Source organism: Ambystoma mexicanum, chromosome 14 (assembly GCF_040938575.1).
Source record: "Ambystoma mexicanum isolate Mex_15411 chromosome 14, UKY_AmexF1_1, whole genome shotgun sequence".
NCBI lineage: Eukaryota > Metazoa > Chordata > Amphibia > Caudata > Ambystomatidae > Ambystoma > Ambystoma mexicanum.
This window is the reverse complement of record NC_090940.1, coordinates 350,156,708-350,175,640: the sequence shown is the minus strand read 5'-3', so window position 1 is coordinate 350,175,640 and position 18,933 is coordinate 350,156,708. Positions and strand designations below refer to the sequence as shown.

General features: G+C 48.0%; 1 protein-coding gene across 4 annotated transcripts in view; it reads right to left on the bottom strand.

Moving 5' to 3' along the window:
- Window positions 1–18,933, bottom strand: part of LRFN5 (leucine rich repeat and fibronectin type III domain containing 5) — a 1,390,562-nt gene that overhangs the window by 945,831 nt on the left and 425,798 nt on the right. The window lies entirely within an intron of this gene.

Genomic DNA, 18,933 nt, shown 5'->3' with positions numbered 1-18,933 from the left:
ACTCGACTCACGGACCCGCTACCCTCCACCCAAAGACATGAAAACCATAACGCAATAGCTTGCGCAACCGGACACGGCACAAGAGACTGTGGGACCGGACACCAGGGATGTCTCCCTCCAAAAATAAACCGAAATTGGTTACGATGGATTCCTTCACGACAGTCAGACCCCAAAGACAATCACAACAAGACCGGGAGACCACGGAAGAGCCGCCTCAACAAGAAGAGGACTTCAAACACACGCAAGCTCTGCAGGCAATAACGGCCCTCTGGACATCAGTCGAAGGGTAGAGGAGGTGAAATCGGACATACAGCTCATGCGTCAGGACACCCGAAACCTAACTGAAAGGGTTACGGACGGCCATAGAAAGTACACTACAAGACGACGTGGAGGGTACCCAAGATCTAAAGATAAAAGTCCAAGACTTGGAACAAAAAGTGGCAAGGCTGGAGGTGCGCTCCGAGGATGCCGAGGGTCGAGCTCGCCGAAATAACATTCGTATACTGGGGGTTCCAGAGGACTTGGAAGGCCCAGACCCGACAGAATTTATCAAAGCATTGCTACAACAGGAAATAGGTCCAGGAAACCTCACCCAGGGGTTCTCAGTTGAAAGAGCCCACAGATCTCTCCAGAAACACCGCCCACCCGGCTCACACCCATGCCCAATCATTGCCAAAATGTTAAACTTTCGCGACCGGGAAACTATATTGCGGTACTCCAGAGTAGGTGGAGAAATCAAGAGGAAAGACTCAACAATAGTCATGTACCCAGATTATACCCCCACAGTGCAACAAGCAAGGAACTCCTTCATCCCAATAAAAGCACAATTACGAAAGCTCAACTTAAATACATGTTGCTCTACCCGTCACGCCTCAGAATTCTGTACAAAGGAAGAGCGATATTTCTGGAGACCCCAGCCGCAGCAAACATGTGGTTCGAACATAATAACCTGGCTGATGGCAAGGAGGAACCACCACGGTCAGACTTGGGCTGACTACGCACCCGCCATGGCAAGAAGAGCAAAGCAATTCCCCCACACGAATACAGACAGCAGACAATTATACTACAATTGAGTCCTACTGTGATGTAAGCCAGATCGGATAGGAGCTCGGAGGACCACGCAAAATAAAAGAAAGGCGACCCACCCCAGTGGAATCTGTGCAGGCAATCTGCCTACACACTACCTGATCCGGAAGGCCAGGAGTGGCCTGGAAGGCTCAGGACCCCCTGAGCACAGCAAGTTGAAAGCAACTGCTAGGGGCAGTTTGTGTTGTTTTTTTTTGTTTGTTTTCCCCATTCACACAATGGGAGTTACTCAAGTTAAAAAGTCTCCAACAGGTGTAACAGGTGGTGCCGGGGAGGACAGGCATGGAGGTAAGAGGCCAAAAAGGGGTGAGCGAACGGAACAGGTTGACAGTTGCTGGACTGAAGCAGCGGAAATACTATTAACCCACCATGGCAACTAGAATAAAAATAATGACTTGGAACGTGAGGGGCTTGGGAACTTACCTACGCCGGAACAGAATCAAGTCCTACTTGAACAGAAAGGGAGTGCAAATAGCACTGTTGCAGGAGATACATTGCACGGCGGACTCTCTGGCCAAATTAGGCGAGCATTGGGGAGGACAAGGAATTGGAACCACCTACTCCAAATATGCCAGAGGAGTATACACCTGGATTCACCCCCAACTCCCATTCCATTTTATTAAGTCCGAGATAGATCCGGAGGGCAGGTTTGCGATACTGTGGGGCCGACTAGAACAGGAAGAGGTATGTATAGTGAACTCCTATCTTCCCAACACTAATATTCCGGCACATCTGAACTCAATGTATCCCAAAATCGCTCCATACAGGCACGGCATCTCTTTTTGGGCAGGGGACTTCAACTGTGTACGAGATTCCAACCTTGATAGGTCCCAGCCCCACCCAAAAGGTCCCTCAGCAGCCATGGTGGCCCTATCCCTAATAATAGACGGACTAGATCTTGCTGACACATGGAGGGAGCAGCACCCCAATGCCCCAGGATACTCGTACTTCTCCTCCCCACATGACCTTCATACAAGGTTAGATTACGTTTTCATTAGCAAAGAACACCTGTCACAAATAGACAGTGCACAATACCTAGGGAGAACCATCTCAGACCACTTGCCACTTCTAGTCTAATCAAACCACGCTGGCCCTAGACGCCCTATCCCTATGTGGAGAATGCCGATTGACGCCCTGGATGATCTGGCAGTCAGGAAGGAGCTGCATGACTTTATAGACAACTTTATAGAGGTAAATACCGGAAGTGTCGACCACCTGCGCACGATGTGGGACGCCCTAAAAGTAGTGATGAGGGGGGAAACTATAACAAAAGCGGGAGGTATTAGAAAACAGCTGCGAGGCGAACTAGACCAGTGGGAGCAAGAGATTGAGCAATTTGAGGCCACCCCGGTGAACACTCACCCGAGAGAGGGCACCCTCAAAGCACTTAGAGTTAAATGCGCATCGGCATGGACAGACTAGCTAAATTTGACTACACCACCAAGACTAACAGAGCACACACAGAAGCCGACAGGACGAGTAGAATGCTGGCCTGGCTGTGCAAGAAAGAACACCCCAGGCACACAATCACCAAGATACAGGATGCAGAGGGCAATGAATTCCAAACACAACAAGGCATAAATGACGCCTTCAAGCGTTTTTATGAACACCTATACTCCCATAAGGACCAAGTTCCCCGAGACCAAATCACAGACACATTGGAGGAAATAGGACTCCCTAGACTAACCCCTGAACAGACTGAGGCCCTAGATGCAGACATCACGACCGAAGATATAACAGAGACGACTAAATTGCTGCCCAACTGCAAGACCCCTGGGACCGATGGGCTACCCGCTGAGTTTTATATAGCGTATGAGACCTCCCTAACACCTTTATTACATGAGGTTTTTCAAGAAGCATATGAGAGAGGGATATTGCCCGACAGCATTTGAGAGACCCTTTTGATCCCGATCATTAAACCTAACAAACCTGTCGACAAATGCGGCTCTTACCGCCCAATAGCCATGCTCAATTATGATGTGAAAATACTGCCAACGAAATTAGCAAAGAGGTTGGCTAGAATCATAGGGGAGATCGTGCACATGGATCAGTGCGGCTTTCCACCGAGCCGGAACACGACCATGAATTTACGCAGATCACAACAGGTTATAAACCAAACTGAGGCTAGCACGGAGGCATATGCACTGCTATCCCTTGATGCCATTAAGGTGTTCGATTCTATATATTGGGAATGGCTTGTAGTGGTTCTAGAAGGTTTCGGCTCTGGCCCGGGGTTCATTAGGTGGATCAAGATACTTTACACAAAACCCAGGGCTAGGGTAAAAACCGGAAAGTATGTATCCGAGGTCTGGGACATATGCAGGGGCACTAGGGAGGGATGTCCACTATCCCCCATGCTTTATGTGCTAGGACTGGAACCTATTGCCATCTATTTTTGGAAACAATTCTTCGATGCTGGGATATGCCTGGGGGGAGTGGACCTCATTGTCTCACTTTATGCAGACGATGTGCTGCAATATGTTACAGACCCACACAATAACGTGCCCACAATGCTGGATGTCTTAGACAACTTTGCAAAGGTCTCAGGCATACAATTTAGCAGGGCGAAGTCCTGCCTCTTCCCTCTAGCTGGCCTCAAGAGCAATAATATTGTAGAACTTCCTTCTGTGGGGATACAGTGGGAGGTCACCTCATTTAAATACCTGGGAATACACATAATGCACACCCCCACACTGATGCACGAACACAACACAAAATCAGCAATCCCCGTCTTAAGAAAATCCATGAACTTCTGGGCAAAACTTACCCTCCCTGTCTATGATGGGCAGAGCCTAAACAATTAAAATGATTGTCCTCCCTAGGTTCCTGTACAGGTTCCAAAATGTACATTACTTTTTTTTGCCTGCTAGAAGTGATAATCCGTGATTTCCTATGGGGGAAAGGAAGACGCAAGATAGCACTCACCACCTTGGTCCTGCCGCATAGCCATGGGGGAATTCAACTCCCAAACTTCGAGAAATATTATTTGCCAGCGCAACTCAGTTTTGTGACCCAGTGGCTGGCAGACGACACCACATCTGAGACGCCCCTGCTACAACCCTTGGTCTCCCCGATCCATCTGAAGGAACTTATTTGGGCCCCCAGCCACGTGATGCGAAATGCCCCCTTCTTGGCTGCCCTAGGGCGAAAAGTATGGCACAGAGCAGAGGCACTTGCCCACGCAAAGCATCCCTACTCCCCAGACATACCAATGATCTCGGACCTATGCAGATCCGACATGGACCTGCAACACCTCAGACGCTGGGAAGGAAAAGGGATATATACGTGGGGAGACCTATACAATGATGGCACCTTTAAGGAATTTGAAACACTACAGGAGGAATCCGGAATCCACACGGGCCAGTTTCTGTGGTATCAAAGGATACGGACTACAGCAAGAAACAAATGGACAACATCGCCGGAGGAACCAGAATCAAACCCTCTGATCACACTATTGTACAGCTTGGGAGAGGGATGGAGACCAGTGTCCCAGATCTATGGCCACTTGAGTGACACCCCCAACCCAGGAAGTGCCGATCTGAAAAGAAGATGGGAAACGGACATGGGCCGGGAAATGGCTGATGGAGAATTTGAGAGGGCTCTAGCATACCCTAAAGCAGTCTCCAAAAACTACAGATTTAGACAAATACAACTGAACCTGTTATACCGAACATATTTAACCCCATCCAGGATGGCGAAATTCAATAAATCACCACACTCTGTCTGCACCTAATGCAGAGAGAATAATGCAGACTTGATTCACATGTTCTGGTCGTGCACCAAAACACAGTCCCTGTGGGCCACCGTACAGCTGACAAACGAAAAAGCAGGGTTGACTAGGTACAAGTGGACCCCGGACGAATGCCTTCTGGGAACGTACCCCAGGCCAGCCAAACTTAAACACCTGGCCAAATGAATGGACATCATGTGCATATTGGCAAAAAGGACAATTGCAATGTCCTGGAAAAAACCTGCAGGAACCCAACAAAAGGTATGGCACAGAGAATTGGAACGTTGGGTACAAGCTGAAACAAAGGCATGGGAAGACAGTGTTGCCAGGTCCACGGACGCCTCGAGCATGACCCTGACGGCCTGGAAAGAATTCACAGGATCCTTGTTTCCCCCCTCGGATGACAAGCCCCCATGAACAAGAACAAACCTATGGAAAACGGATTCACAACCAACATCACAGGACCCCGAGAGCAACTAGCCACAACTTCACTGTGTCCTTACAAGCTCAAGTCCCCTCTCCCCCCACTCCCCCGGCTTGCCCAACCCCCTCTGAACCGACAGACTGCCCTGCCAGGATGGAAGGAGCACTTGGAGACAGTTAAAGTTGAATTGTTAAATGTTAATGTTTTATTACGAAATGCTTATTATCCTCTACCTATGGACATATTGTATGTCATGCAAATGTAAAAATGTTAAATGCCAATAAATAAATTTAAAAATAAATCAATAAACAGATCCAAGCCAATGTGTGGGATATATTTACCCATGCATCCGAGCCGTACCTCAAAACTGTGCAGTACTGACATGAAAACATCATGATGGCCAGAGCTTCCCAGAAAATGCACAGGGAAATGCAGGAAGAATAGGCTGCCACCCATTTTTGCCGATGTTATGGGCACAGAAGGACACTGCCTAAAACCACCATTGGACTACCCGCACAGTAGTCTGAAACCATTGGGATTGGCAATGCTGATTTCCAAATGCAACCTAGAATTGTGGGGAATTCATTTTCTTAAATCCCAAAAATGGGTGCAGTACCAGTACTCACCACTATCCAAAAGCCGGCAGTTTAAAACCACCCTGTGTTTCTCTGAAGGCAAGCCAAAGTGCCTATTTCAAACATTGCAATATGTGCAAAATATTCACTGAACACCAGCAGACATTTGGTAGAATGGAGTTTTGTGTGCCTACAAAATCTGGGAAAGGAAGAGCCCAGAACAATGCTTATAACAAAACTGGCTGAGCTATGGAGTCAGCAGTTTAAGTTGCACTGGATTTAAAGACACTAAAATCGAAAATGTTTAGATTAAATAAGTGACCTATGTTTGGTATCACATGCCTTTGTAACTGTTGAAATGTCATAGTTTTGCACTTAGACTCAGCATCCTAGCTGCATGTGTAAAATTGCAAGTTAAGTTAAAAAGCAACAAAAAACCTGCCAGTTAGCTGAAGGTCTGGCTTAAGGAACTTGATTTTGCTTGGCAGCTACCCCCATCAGGAGTGAAACTTGAGTCACCACTGTGTTCCCAGGCCAACCTTCCTTTTGCTGCCCACACTAAGGATATGCCATCTATCTGATAATTGAATTACCTGTGCTCTGCAGGAGAGTGAACAAAGCCCTCTTCACTCAGGCAAAGGTTTTATTACGCAGTCGTAAAATGTAGCTTCCTCTTGGCAGGAGCTGGGAGGGGCACTGCCTGTGAGAGCAAGCTGACTTGGCTGTAGTGCTGAATTGAATCCTCTTACAAATTGGGGGCTCGAGCCGGACGTTTGGGTTAGAATACCACTTGTGCAGCTTAATACAGTGTGCTAACTGACGGGATACATACATCCGGTCGGATCACCACGCTGCATTACGCTGTGAAGCATTCCTCAAAAGGGACACTCCAAGAAAAGTTCTGTTCTGCAAAAATAAAATACAAACTTCTGTAAGTCAGGACAGAGACCAATCTCTAGAATGACGACCTTAGTAGACATGAAAATAGCCAGAGAGCACCTCTTGCATAAGCTATTTGTGAGAGGTGAATGGACCGAACAGGGCCAGGATGCGTGGTTGCAGGCCATCACACAACAGGTCACTGAAACAGGGTCAGATATATATAGAGATCAGGGTCCCTTACATGTGGCCCTGAGTGAACTATATATGGCTCCTAAAGCCAAAGAGGAACACAATAAGATTGCCAGGATAGCAGCATACCTGTACCTATATATGGGAGACATGCAGGATAGATGTGCTGAAAGCCAAAATCTGGCAAATAGGCAACAGATGGCATTACAGAAGGCCCAATCTGATCTGGACTCTTCTGAGCAGAGGCTGCAGAGGAGCCAGGAGTCAGAAGATGATAGTAGGCAGCACATCATTAAAATAAAGAAGGATATGGATGTGCTGCAACAGGAAAAGGCTGACCAGGATACCAGATTTCTGGCCCTGCAGAAGGAGCACCAAGACATATTTGGACTCCTTACTGCAGAGCCAGAAAAATCTGGAGCAACAATTAGACTTTAACAGGGCATGCACGGAGCAGGTAGCCACCCTGCAAAGTCATCTAGATAGAGTGAAGGTAGAGAGCAACAAGCTGATTTTGAAAGACCTGGATACCCAGGCAGAGTTTGATGAAGAACGCCAGAAAGCTGGTGCCCTTCAAAGGCAGAGGGACGACCTGGCGGCACAAATGCAGGCTCTTAGTCAGGAAAGAGATGCCTTAGGCCAGGAAGTCTGCCATTTAAAAAGAAAAATGGAAGAAAATCACCTGGCCCACCAGGGACTGGGTGATCTCCAAAAAGAACACCAGAACTTGTTAGAGCACACCAGGAGGGTGGAGGATGCTCTAGCAAGAAAGGAGCAGGCCAATAGGGACACAGCTCAGGAGGTAACCCTCCTGCAGCAAAGACTGGCCCAGTTCTCCAGGACCAACCAGGAAGCACAGAGGGAAAATGAGGCCCTCTGTCAACACAATGATAGGCTCCAACAACAGGTAGCGATGCAGGAGAGACTGATAGAGTCTAGTAAGGCCTTAACTGAGGAACTGAAGGCACAAATGCAGGCTCTTGCATTGCAACAGGGAGCAGGGGCGGATAGAGATGAGGTTCGCTGGGAAATGGAAACTCCGGAGCATAACCTCAGGAGCCCTAGTACCAGAGGCCCTCATACCTCTCAGTCCCTGGACTCTGCCACCCCCATGTCCCCTGGCGCACATGAGCACAGGGCTACAGGGATGGCAGATTACTATCCAGCTAAGAGTATGGGGCTCATAGGCCAGTACCACTCAGGAATGGAGGGGTGGGCATCCGGGTATGGGCACCCAAGTACAGTACAGTTCAATGGGGAACCCCAGGAGAGTAGGCCCATTAAGGGCATCCTGAAAACCTCTGCCCAGTTAGGTCAGTGGAGGGGGTACCCATCAAATCCTGGCAGCAAGGAGGAATCTGAAGACTCCTCTGAACTGCACAGGACACAGGAGACCAGGTCCCCACATTCTGCCAGCCATTCCCAGGCTCGCAGAATCCGGGAAAACCTGGAAGAACAGACGGGAACCTCTGGGAGCAGTGCCTCTGAGTCCGAGGAAGAATGGACAAGGGTTACCCGAACCAAAAAGGCCAATAAGGCAAAAAGGGCCTTGCTTAAGGACCCCTTAAAGCAGATTAAGGCGATCAGGAGCGTCATCACGCCTTACCATAAGAACGCTAAGTATTCTGTTTGGGAGCACTTAGAGTTGTTTGAACAAATGATGGAGACTTTCCATTTGAAGGAAAGCCAAAGCTGTATTCAATATGTAAAGTGGACATTCTCCCCGGAATACTCCAGTTTCTTTTCGGGGCTGGAGGACCAAAATCATTTAAGATGGTCCACATATAAGGCGGCCATCCTGAAACATTTTTCTGTTCACAGAAATCCTCAAGAGGCTCGCAAGGCAGCCTACAATTTGCAATGTGGGGAGGATCAGGCCCCACAAGAATTTGTGCAGGAGTTAAAGCGTGCTTTTGCACAGACCACAAGAAGGGTGCGCACGGATAGCAGGGAATTTATAAATACGTTTTTCCATGCCTTGCCCAAATATATCATGACCCAGCTCGTGAGGGATTTTCACGAGAAAAGATCTTTAGACTGGGTCATTGAACAGGCTACCCGGATCTATGAGGTGCAGAAACCGGTAGATAGCAAAAGTAATGCCCAGAAAAACCCCAAAGCCAACAGCACCCCTGCTGCTGCCAAGGTGGCAGAGGTAAAGGTTACCCCCGTTTTGGATTTGGAGATGGGGGGGCCTAAAAACCTGCCTGCACCTAATAATGCTAGGCCCAGGAGGTCCTCGGGTCAGTCACAGACAGGGAGCCAAGGAGGCAGCCCCACAAATGGGGTCCCTCGCTCTCCTGATTATGTAAGTCCCCGTTACAAGGGAAATCGACCCATCCTGGGTTATGTGTGGACTCCTCCAGCCCAAGGGGGGGATCCAGACAAGCACCTAACCCAGGGAACTTCCCTCCAAACTTCCCACAGGAGGGCAGAAATGTACCAAACCCTGGGCAGAACTTTTTCCCCAGATATCCACCCGACTTTCAGCCCCAAAACCATCCATCCTTCTTTCCCCAATTCCCTGAGCCCAGACCACTGAATCCGGGAGAGGGGAGGCCAAGGGTGGAGGGGTACCCAAATCTTCCCAACCCGGGGTATTACCAGAGGAGGGACAGCTACCCTTCCCGGGATCAGCCCAGGGGAGAAAACAGGGCCCCGTATCAGCCTGAGCGGGTTTCCCAGTTAGAGCGCCAGGTTCAAAACATGGCGCGGGACCTGGGTCACATACTGAGGGCTCAGCAGAACCCTCAGATGGGCGTGCCAGCGCAGAACGCACCCAACTCTGGACCTGGTGCTCCAGAACAATGACGGGGGCAGCACCCCGATAACACACCGGTTCCCAGGGAGGAGGCACAAAGGGAAGGGGGGTGTAAAGCCTTGGAGGAAGCTTCCTTCCTCACTTGTAAACAGCCCCTGGAAACCCAGGAACCGGAAACAAAATCTCTTGCCCCTGAAAGTCTGCCTCCTAAGGAGCAGAGGGGGGGTAGGAGAAACAAAAGACCCAAACAGACTCAGTTTGAGGAGGAGGTACAGATCTTCCAATTTGAGGGAGATGGATCCTCAGAGGATCCTGGGAAAAGGATCTTCTCCTTCAGAGAGGGGGGAACTCCTCCCAAAGAAAAATGGGTCCCTAGGGATGCAAATCCAGACTGGGGAGATGTGGAGACTGAGCTACCGCCGCCCACCATCTCATCCCAGAACCAACAGCAAGAAAATCCCCTGGTTCAAACCCATCCTGGTGACTGCCTCCAAAAAGGGGGGGGGCGGCCCAGAACCGGAGCCAGGGGAACCCACAATGGCTCTGATCTCCAGTTGCCAACTTTTTCTTTCAGATTCCCAAGACTCTCCACAGAATTCTGCCCAAATCTCTTCGCTAGCGATGTCCAAAACCAGAAAGTTAGCCCACCAGTTGTCCAAAAATGTGCATTATCTGTGCCCCCTTGAGGAGAAGGAGGGAAGATATTATGCCCCGGTACAAGTACAGGGGCAGGGTACAATCTCGGCACTGGTGGACACTGGATCTCAAGCTACCCTTCTGTCAAGAAGGGCCTTTGACGAACTGAATGCAGGAAGGGGAGGGAATTACCAAATTCCTCTCACCTCTCTTCCTGGGCAACTCCAGAACTTTGACGGGAAGGAAATTCCTGTCGAGGGGACTGCAGACTTGGACATTAAAATTGGGCGACATAAGTTGAAACACCCGGTCATAGTTGTGATCCCAGAGGGCACCCCTTGTTTACTAGGGAATGACCTCCTGAGGAGGTTGTCACCCTTAATAGATTGCGTAAACAAGGCCTCTGGACCCAGACTAGCCGACCAATAAAATTAAAACAGAGTGTCAACCATGTTAGTTTAAACGGCACCTGCCACATGGTTGAACAAAAATCTGACCAAGTAGAATTTCACTTCCAGAACAACCAGATTCCAGACGTGACAGTAATAGCAGTAGGACAACAGACTGGTGATGGGGGGTCCTCTCTATTTCTGAAAATCAACCTTCCTTCCAGTCTAAAGTGGTATTCCACGCTGGAAGGAAACACTCTGAAATTCTATACTAATCCACAATCTGAAACTCCCACTCCTATAGTCCAGAAAGATGTGAAATCAGCTCAAAGCCTGGCTGATATTCAGCAAATTGGAGAGCAGTTGTTCATCCCTGTTCAGTTAAATGATGGGAAGGACTCTGTTCTCGCTCGAGTGTGCGTGAACAATGGTAAGAGCTTCATCAGCGAAGCCATGTTTCGCCAACTCCCAAAAGATCCAGCCATTCCCACCTTCAAACTGATAGACAAATGGGAAATGGACCTGGAAGCACCCAATTCAAAACATCTCCTGCCAAGCAGGTGTATGCTCAAAATCTCCATTGGCAACAAGAGCATAGTCCATAATTGTTGGGTCGTGCGAGACGTCACTGCCGCCTTTTACTTAGGCAGTGACATTCTCAATCGCTTTGCCATTAGTTTGGACCTAATAAACTTCAAAGCTTGGTCCCGATTAGCGGATAATCCCATGGGCTTTGATGATCCAGAAAAAGCATTTAGGTCAGCTCAATTGCTACCTTATGCAGTTGAAATTCAGGTTAAAGAGGAAGTCACCATCCCAGAAAGGACCCGACAATTCTCCCTGGAAGTGAAAGTTAAAAGGGGACAAGACTTGAAAAACCCTGATGCTTACATACATCTAAATGCTTCTCTCCAACAGCAAGGGTTGGGGGTAAACCCAACTCCATTAGTCAACATAGAACATGACACCATTCCAATAGAGGTGGATAACAGCGACTTAAAGAGTATTACTCTAGCCGCAGGCACCATTATTGGAATGGCGGTTGATGACCGACATTTCTCCATTGATCTTGTAAATGAACTGTTAGGACCAATCCCCAAGGACTGTTTTGACAGTGACAGTGAGGACAATACAACACCAGACAGGATTTTTACCCGGCATGGGGGGAACTTCCTGGTGTACACTTCCTGCCCTTATGGTAAGGAAGATGTGACGTGTGACTTCAGGAGGGATGAGGTGATTTTCCAGGTCCATGAGGGCTGCCTTTCCCACCTGAAGCCTCCGGTCCAAATCAGCACTCTGACCAGGGACTTCTCCAACCAGCTGGAGAAGGCCGCGGAGATAGCCAAACCAGAAGTCTTTCCAGGCTTCAGGCAGATGGTGGAAGAGAGAGTCAACCTAGCTGATGCCTGTGTGACTCTGGAACAAAAGCAAAAGTTGAAACAAGTTTTCTTGGATTTCCAAGATCTCTTTGCGGTAGACTCATATGACTGTGGTCGCACTGACATCCACACAACAACAATCCCCACGGACCCTGGCATGACTCCTGTATTTGTGAAGCAATACCGTTTGCCTCTCGCATCAATGGAGTCCCTTACTGAAATAATTAAGAACCTTGAGTCCAGGGGAATAATCCGTCCCATCCACAGCACCTTCAATAATCCGGTGCTGGGAATATTAAAGCCAAACGGCCAGTGGAGACTCTGCGCCAACCTTAGGGAGCTCAACAAACAGGTCCATACTTCCCGATGGCCTCTGCCCTACATTGACCAAGGGCTGGCCCAGATCCAGGGGTCACAGGTATTCACTGCAATAGACCTGACCAATGGATACTGGACTGTGCCTGTCAGTAGGGAGGACCAATACAAACTGGCTTTTACCTTTGGGGGCCAGCAGTACACATGGACCCGGACTCCCTTCGGATACCTCAACTCCGGCAATGAAATTAACATTTTCCTACATAAGGCCATGCCCGACCTGGGTGCGAGGGGTAACCTGGCTTATGTAGATGATGTCCTCATCAAAAGTTCATCTGTGGAGGAACACATAGCGGAGATCCGTTATGTTCTGACACAGTTGAGGGCCGCCGGAGCAAAACTTTCCTTTCAGAAAGCACAGTGGTGTAGAACCCGTGTTAATTTCTTGGGGCATGAGATTACTCCTCAGGGCTTCTGTCCCCAGGAAAAGAAAGTGGAAGCACTTCAGAAACTGAAAGACCCCACAACTCTGCGGGAACTAAGGAGCCTCCTTGGACTGACTAATTACAGCAGAAAGTTCATTGAGGGCTACGCAGAGATCACCAGACCCCTGATTCATCTCCTGAAGGGGGGGTCAAGTGGGAATGGGGTCCAGAACAATCCGAGGCAGTAAGACAACTCAAGAGAAGCCTCTCACAAGCGCCTTGCCTAGCTTACCCTGTCAGAAACAAGGAGTTCTTCCTGGAGACAGGGTTCTCTAATACGTGCTTGACGGCCGTATTATACCAAAAGCATGACAAGGTCAATAAAGTTATCTCCTATGCGAGCAAAACTTTATCCTCTGTGGAGGAAAAATTCAACGATTGTGAGAAGGCACTCCTGGCAACGGTGTGGGCATTGAAGAATTACCGCCCGTTTATCCAGGGGGAACACATCATAGTGGAGACTCCACACCAGCCTCTGCAATATCTCCAAAGTGACAGAATCCGAGCCGGAAATGTGAGTAATTCCCGAATTACTTCCTGGATTCTGTCAATGCAAGGCTTTCCTGTGGAGGTCAGATATGGCCAAAACAAGAAGAGTCCCCTCGCGCAAGGTCTGGCTGACTTGCATGATTGTGCCAGAGAAAACTGTCTCGAGGACGAAAGTCTAAAAATAAAGGACAACATGGAGGCATACCTTAATTCCCCCCACAAAGTCTTTGAAGAAGACAAGTGTGAGGGAATGCCCACTGTGTATGTGGATGGATGCTCTTACCATGTTGACAACAACGGGGAGAAAGAACTGGTGGCCGGCGTAGGGAATGCATGGGTGAATGAGTCCCCAGAACCCTCCGCTGGATACAAAATTGGTCCCCGAAGTAGTCAGGTGGCAGAATTGATGGCTGTGCATCAGGCCATCCTCACTGCTGTCCAGCATCAACTCCACGAACTGGTCATAATCACAGATTCGGATTATGTACGGAACGGGTTCGTGGAGCACCTGGTTAATTGGAAAACCAGAGGCATGTTATGTGCTAACAACAAACCCTTGAAACATGGGAAGTTGATCCAAAACATTGATGATCTGGTCACCTCGAAGGGGATGACCATCTATTGGAAAAAGATCAAGGGTCATTCCAAAGTAGAGGGACCAGACAAAACTGGAAATGACTTAGCTGATCAGCTGGCCAAAACCGGGGCCATCCAAGGGGATCTAATTGAGATTGAGTCCCTGTTGGGGGAAATCCAGGTCACTGCTATCACTAGGTCCCAGACGAATGCTCACAACGACCTCTCAATTGCACAATGGAGTAAGGAGACCCCTGATGATGATTTGATTACTGCTCAGAAGGGGGATCCAATTATTGGTAAATTTTACCAGCACCTTGAGGACCCTGAGAACTTTCCCCTGACGGATACCGATTACATTGGGAAAGAGGACCTAAGAGTGTTGATGAAATGTCCAAAAATGTTCCGGATCCAAGACGGTTTGTTGGTAAGGAAATCCAAAGCTGGCCACGATCAGTGGGTGGTTCCTACCTCATTCCGAAGCCTGATGTTAAGTCACGCCCATGATGCGGCCACCGCCGGTCATAGGGGGTTTCACACAACATTGGAAATCTTAAGAGAGGGTGCATACTGGCCACACATGGGGCAGGACCTCGACCAATACTTGAAGGGGTGTCTTGTGTGTGCACAATTTCAGCCATCATCCCTCACGCACCGTGCGCCTCTCCAAAAGAGGGGGATGACACTGCCATGGTCAGATTTACAAATCGACTTTGTAGGCCCTGTGATTCGCTCGGCTAGGGGGAATAAGTACATGTTGACTGTGACATGCTTGTTCACCAAGTGGGTGGAATGTCTCCCAGCCCCAAATTGCAAGGCAGAAACTGCAGCTGCCTTGATGATTAACCACATCTTTTCCCGTTTTGGTCTACCTCAAAGGATTGAGTCAGACAGAGGTAGCCACTTCACCAGTGAAGTAATGACAAAGATGTGGGAGATACTGGGGGTCAAAAGGAAGTTGCATATTGCTTATCGGCCAGCTTCTTCTGGGGCAGTAGAGAGATATAACCGGACAATTGTGAGCATATTGAAGAAGTTTGTGGCAGATTCTGGGCCAAGTTGGGATATCCGATTACCTCTGGTCCTAATGGCCATCAGATCTACCCCTTCATCTGCAACCAAAATGTCACCATTTGAGTTGATGACTGGGCGCAAGATGGTGCTTCCTCAGCATTTGCTCTACAGGACCCAAGAGCAGACACTGATAAATGCCTCCACTACTCATGAGTATGTGGAGAATTTAAGGAAACACCTCCAACATGCTTTTGCTTATGCTCAGCGGAATCTAGAAAGATCAGCTGATAGCATGAAGACCCACTATGACCTGAAAACTTCCAGGAAGGAATATCAGGTGGGGGACCGGGTCTATCTATACAACTTCCAAAGGAACCAGGCCAAGCAGCGCAAATTTTTGCCTACATGGAAGGGACCATTTGAGATCAACGACAAGATCTCCCCTGTGGCCTACAAGATCCACATCCCCAAAGGCGGTTCGGCAGAGGGGGAAGACAAGTGGGTCCACATAAACCAGTTGAAATGTTGCCATCCCAGGCACACTCTGCAACAACTGGAGGAATCCTCTGGAATCCTAGCGGGTACTGTCTCAGACTAATTCAGTTCCAATCATAAAACATACCACATCTAGTCTCTAAAATATTGTGATTTGTATGAAACTGTCTCTTAGTTATACTGTTTTTTATCAAAATAAGAATGTAATGTTTCGTCATGATGAAATGCATATGCTGTCCCACCATCTCAACAGTGGTGGAAAAACGTCTATGAGTAGGTATTGCCGCTCTTCCTTTGTCGTCCTAGGAGAAAGAAGACCTTGAGACTGGCCAAGGAGGGCGATCCGGAGACCAGGAACGAAGATCCAATGGGCCCAGTGGACCGCCCAATATTCCCATCAGGACCGGCGAGGAGAACCGATCGATCAGTACCGGATGGAGGAAAAGATGCTGAACTGTGCCATCTATTGGAAGAAGATGAGGAAACATCCCAGGTCTTGCGAGTCCCATTCGTGAAATAGAATGGCCATCACAAGAGGGGGGCTTGTGGGATGTATTTACCCATGCATCCGAGCCGTACCTCAAAACTGTGCAGTACTGACATGAAAACATCATGATGGCCAGAGCTTCCCAGAAAATGCACAGGGAAATGCAGGAAGAATAGGCTGCCACCCATTTTTGCCGATGTTATGGGCACAGAAGGACACTGCCTAAAACCACCATTGGACTACCCGCACAGTAGTCTGAAACCATTGGGATTGGCAATGCTGATTGCCAAATGCAACCTAGAATTGTGGGGAATTCATTTTCTTAAATCCCAAAAATGGGTGCAGTACCAGTACTCACCACTATCCAAAAGCCGGCAGTTTAAAACCACCCTGTGTTTCTCTGAAGGCAAGCCAAAGTGCCTATTTCAAACATTGCAATATGTGCAAAATATTCACTGAACACCAGCAGACATTTGGTAGAATGGAGTTTTGTGTGCCTACAAAATCTGGGAAAGGAAGAGCCCAGAACAATGCTTATAACAAAACTGGCTGAGCTATGGAGTCAGCAGTTTAAGTTGCACTGGATTTAAAGACACTAAAATCGAAAATGTTTAGATTAAATAAGTGACCTATGTTTGGTATCACATGCCTTTGTAACTGTTGAAATGTCATAGTTTTGCACTTAGACTCAGCATCCTAGCTGCATGTGTAAAATTGCAAGTTAAGTTAAAAAGCAACAAAAAACCTGCCAGTTAGCTGAAGGTCTGGCTTAAGGAACTTGATTTTGCTTGGCAGCTACCCCCATCAGGAGTGAAACTTGTGTCACCACTGTGTTCCCAGGCCAACCTTCCTTTTGCTGCCCACACTAAGGATATGCCATCTATCTGATAATTGAATTACCTGTGCTCTGCAGGAGAGTGAACAAAGCCCTCTTCACTCAGGCAAAGGTTTTATTACGCAGTCGTAAAATGTAGCTTCCTCTTGGCAGGAGCTGGGAGGGGCACTGCCTGTGAGAGCAAGCTGACTTGGCTGTAGTGCTGAATTGAATCCTCTTACAAATGGGTGCATTTGTTTTTAAGGGAGCCCCTCACTTCCAACTGAGTGCTGGAACATTTGGGGACTCTATTCATAAATACCACTCATTTAATGCCAGGCCCTCTCGTGATTCCACTCCCCATACCCTGGCCAAGTTCATGTTGTAGCTCTGGGGCTCTTTGGGTGGCCAGTTCTAGGCCCAGTCTAGATTCTGTTTCTTTTGTTTCATGCCCCAACTTCCCTCCCTGTCGATTGTACTGGTCCCCATGGTTACTCTCCCTAAAGCCAGGCTGCCTGGGTATTTGTGTTGGTTCATTCTTTAGTTTGTTACCTATTAAGGGAATACCCAGGTCAGTTTGTACCCAAATCCCCTTTTTAACTGTCACTCGGTTGGGCAATTCAAAGTCACCAGGTGGACCATTTACGGAAGGCTGGATCATGACAGTCTCAGGAGTATTATGTTGGTACTTCTCTGCTAATGATTCAGGCGTGGTGTGTAAGCAGTGTGTTCAGTGGGGAAGTGGAGCAAGGTTCTGTTTGTGTGAGGTCCAGGTAGCCATTGCTGTTTTAAGGATTTGCCACAGTCCTCTTTCTTTCTTTCTCTGCTGCAAGAAGTATTTTTCCAATATACAGACGGCTCATTCACGCATTACTGCGCCGTGTGCAAGCAGTGTGTTCGGTGCACGGTGACCGGAGCCCTGCGACTTTGGACCTTTAGGTAATAGCAATGCTACGATCTACTCTGCTCAATACACACAGCCATTGTGCTGCGTCTGCTGCCTTATATTGGAGTGGAACACTGCTATTGAGTTGACCTAGACACGCGGTGTGACTAGTTGAATGTTTCTAGTCCTATAAAGCTGCCACAGTACCGAGTGGGAGTCTCGGACAGTATATATCGTTGTCCTTGCATTAAATATCAAGTACCCAATAACGCTGTACTGAAGTGTACACGTGCTGCAAGCAGGAATACAATTCAAAGTGACTTGGAGGAGCTATTGATTGGCTGAAAACACCTACTAATATTATCTCTGGTGACTGTGGAATTTGATTATTTGACACATTCTGAACGTTAATGGAGAAGCACAATTAGTGGATGGACAAATCAATCTACTTGGAAAAGTTGTACAACATACATGCAGGCTGTCCCTATTAGGACGAGCACCCTGACCCTACATATATGAATCTCTCCATAGAAAGCGAATGATGCATCACCTATCTAAAAGGGATAGCCAAGTACTCTCCCTATCCAACATTCATACACAAATATCAGATTAAGGTCACTAAGGGACACCCCCACAGCACAACCAAAAAAACAATATATTTTTTTTAAAAACCTGGGGCCTTGCAACACCTCACTCACTATACTGTGTGGTACAGTGAGCAGGAGTTGTAGGGGACACCCCTGCAGCTCCTGAAAAAAAAAAGGACCCTGAGGAGCCGGTTCCCGATCACGGAAGTGAAAGGGAACTGGTGTTGCAGGGAGACAGCTTGAAGGAAAGGTAAGTATGGTAGGGGTATGCTGGGGGTGTGTTAAGGGTGTGGGTGGGGTTTGTCGTGTGTGTGTTGTGGGTGTGGGTGGGGGTGTGGGTTTGTAGATGCGTGTTCACATGGGAAATGTGCAAATCTTTTGTGGTTTGCACATTTCTCATGCAAACTTTTCCATCGCTGTCTTTTCCGCGACAGAAAAATCACACACATCTCTGTGCAGCACCTAGAGTCTATGGACACGGTTGCATTGCCAAGTAAACAGGGAAGCGGCATGCCCACTTTAACAACTAACTTTACAACCAAAAACTGAGTGATAGTTTAACATGGTGAAAACGACTACATCCACCTGTAATAATTTAGTAATTCCCTGTAGCAATAATACATTGATGATTTATTTAGTGTCTCATGTTGGATTTCTCCGCTTCTAAGCACTGTAATTATCAATGTCACTTTTATTACAAACTTGTGGTACTCTATTTATCAAACTCAGTC